Source organism: Procambarus clarkii, chromosome 18, assembly GCF_040958095.1.
Source record: "Procambarus clarkii isolate CNS0578487 chromosome 18, FALCON_Pclarkii_2.0, whole genome shotgun sequence".
Lineage (NCBI taxonomy): Eukaryota > Metazoa > Arthropoda > Malacostraca > Decapoda > Cambaridae > Procambarus > Procambarus clarkii.
Window position 1 is genome coordinate 48,048,331 of NC_091167.1, and position 3,756 is coordinate 48,052,086.

Genomic DNA, 3,756 nt, shown 5'->3' on the forward strand with positions numbered 1-3,756 from the left:
AAATGCGCACTGCATCCAGGGTTCCTGCCCGCTATCTGAGGAGCTGGAGGAACTCGACAACCTATGATAAAAATCTTTGTAACCTATATGTAACTCCTTTTTTGTAACAAAGTTCAAATAAAGCAAATATATATGTGTGCATACAAAAGAATGGGGGTGGTAGGAGAAGAAAATATTAGTGTTCAGTGAGAAACCACAAGGTCTCCTCTGAATACTTTTTATTTTCTTCTCCGAGGCTATGGGTCCCCACATTGGCACCAGAGGTGGTACCCTCACAAACTTATATATATATATATATATATATATATATATATATATATATATATATATATATATATATATATATATATATATATATATATATATATATATATATAAATATATATATATATATATATATATATATATATATATATATATATATATATATATATATATATATATATATATATCAATTGTAGTATAAGACCGACAAGGTAAGATTAATAATTCTAACACGAATTTTCTCAATATTTCTGTTATGGCTTTGGTCAGACAAACAATATTCGTCCACATGGTTTTTATTCTCCGCCAGTAACAACAACAAAACATTATCAGGTACATGAAATATTATTAACAGGATCATAAACAAAAGAGCATCTGCTCCAAACATGCTACCTCCAACATCTGTAGTACTCAATCCCAACATTCCTCCCCTTTTAAATAAACTATATCCCTACAGGTTAAGTCTATCAGGTGGTCGTATGACTCTTCCTGATTTTCTCAACTGGAAGTCCTGACCTGTTATTTCTGGGAAACATTCTTCTGAATTACTCCTTGTAGAGTCCATAGGGTTAACTGTATCCCCATTACCCTCTACTGCCCCTTGCTCTGCCTCCCGGTCTCCTGCAGGTGCTGCTATCTCTTCATTATAAGGATGGATATCACTAGTTGCCCCACCCTCACCTGAAGGGTCTTCAAAATTTCCTGTGACCTTGGCATGAGCTGATCGGCATGCCTTTTCCAATTAATGTTCCCAAAACTCTGCACTTGCACAGTGAAATTCCTGCGGCCTAGGACCTCCCTAATTTTCCCTTCCACCCAGGGCTTTCCACTTCCAAAATTCCTTGCATATACTGCATCCCCCTCATTAAACAACAATTCCTCTCCCTGAGCCAACTGACTGGCCAAGCTAGTTACCGATTTCTCTTTATTGGGATCTGTCTTTACTGCTTCCATGTGCACTTTAAAGTGTCTATTAAACAGTAATTCAGAAGGAGATTTACCAGTAGTAGAATGAACAGTTTTCCTTTGATTATATAAAAATCTACAAAGTCTTGTATTAATAGTACCTTCCGTAAACCGCTTTAACCCTTCTTTCAAGGATCTCACTGCTCTCTCTGCTAGACCATTAGAAGAAGGATTATAGGGGGCAGGTGTTACATGTTTAATACCATTTTTCCTAAAAAAATCCTCCATTTCCACAGAAACAAAATGAGGAGCATTGTCTGAGACAATTATGTCTGGCAATCCAAAATTACAAAATGTTTTCCTTAGTAATTCCCAAGTTACAGATGATGTGGTGGAATTACACACATGCACATCCAGAAATTTGGTGTATGAATCCACCACCACTAGGTAATATTTATTATCCATAGGTCCCGCATAATCTACATGAAGTCTAGACCAGGGTTTTCCAGTGCATGGCCAAGAAAGTACTGGGGCCTGGGGTTTCTGATAATTCTTAAAGCAAATATGACAATTTTTTGTTACCTCAGCAATATCCTGGTCTATTTTTGGCCACCAAACCCAACTTCTAGCTTCTGCTTTCATAGCATTTATGCCATTATGGCCTACATGCAGCTGTTCCAAAATCTTACATCTCAGTTCCCCAGGCACCACCACTCTATTCCTATACAAGAGTACATCCTGGTGAATACTAAGGTCAGCCTTCACTGCAGCATACTCTGACAAAAACAAATTATCATTCCAACCATATTTGACATTTTTCAACAACAGACTTAATTTAGGATCTCTATCAGTTGCCTTCCTAATAGTCTGGAATGAAATATCCTCAAAAGACATAGATTCCACCAGGTTAACATACTCCACTGGAATACTGGAATTTAATTCTTCTGTCACAGGCAATCTACTTAATGCATCAGCTACTACATTATCCTTGCCTGGCTTAAACTCTAAATCATACTCAAACTGAGAGAGTAGTAATGCCCATCTTTGAATTCTAGCATTGGCATTAACTGGAATCTGCTTACCTCTGCCAAACAATCCTAGCAGGGGTTTATGATCTGTTCTAGCAAGAAATTTCCTCCCCAGCAGAAAATACCAAGGTTTTCTTACAACATATACCAAAGCTAAGGCTTCTTTATCTAACTGAGAATAATTCTGTTACGCAGGAGATCATTTCTTGCTAGCAAAATATACTACTTTATCCTGACCATCTACTTCCTGTAATAATACACACCCCACTCCTACTGGGGAAGCATCTACCTCCAGTTTTAACGGGAGTCTACCTGTAAAATTAGTGAGCACTGGAGAATTGATCAATTCCTGCTTAATATTCCTGAATGCATTTTCCTCTCTTGCTGCCCACTTAAATCTAGCCCCTTTTTTCAACAATTCATACAAGGGTGCTAATTTTGTTGAAAAGTTCTTCACGAACTTGCAAAAATATGTAACCATCCCAACAAAAGACTGTACTTCCCCAACTGATATTGGGGCTGGGGCATCTATTATAGCAGCTACATTTTTGTGAGAAGGAGTAAAGCCCTTACCTGAAATATGCAACCCATTCTCACACAAGACAGCACATATATGACTTAATGCTTAAAGTCAATATGTTGAATATGATTTAGTACATATGTGATATATTTCCAGTTACCTTTTTTACCAAGGCCCAAACTCTTCCTCACGTACCAATTTACGTGTCACAGTACCCGTCCATCAACGTAGACAGCACAATAGTCGTGATTGGTTCAATTATAATGAAAATTGTAGTTTACAGGTACCACATGGGTTGTGAAATTTACCTACTATTGTCCATGCTCTTAGAATATTACAGATCAGCTACTTCCTATTGAAGGCTCGTAGTTTTGTTTTGAGAAATATTAGTTGTTCTTAGTAAATTATAATAAGCACTATAAATTATTTCATAGAATAACAGTGCTTCACCAATCAATATTATATACCATAGTTTGCGCTTTAAAAATCTTTAAAGAATGTTTTGTAGGAACGCTAACAGAAAACGATGTTATGTTGGAATGTTTATGGGGTAAACTACTGCAAACATGGGGATCACTTCCACCCACAGGAAGGGAATGGGGTCCAATACCATCCACTGGATGTGTATGGCGTCCACTACCACCGACAGGATGGGTATGGGGCTCACAACCACCCACAGGATGGGTATGGGGTCCAATACCACCCACAGGATGAGTATGGCGTCCACTATCACCCACAGGATGGGTATGGGGCTCCAACCACCCACAGAATAAGTATGGGGTCCAATAACACCCACTGGATGTGTATGGCGTCCATTGCCGCCCACAGGATGAGTATAGGGTCCAGTATCGCCCACAGGATTAGTATATAGAGTCCACTGCCGCCCACAGGGTCGGTAAAGGGTCCACTACCGCCCACAGAGTTGGTAGGGGGTCAACTGCCGCCCACAGGGTCGGTAGGGGGTTCACTACCGCCCACAGGGTCGGTATGGGGTCCACTGCCACCCACAGGGTCGGTATGGGGTCCACTACCGCCCAC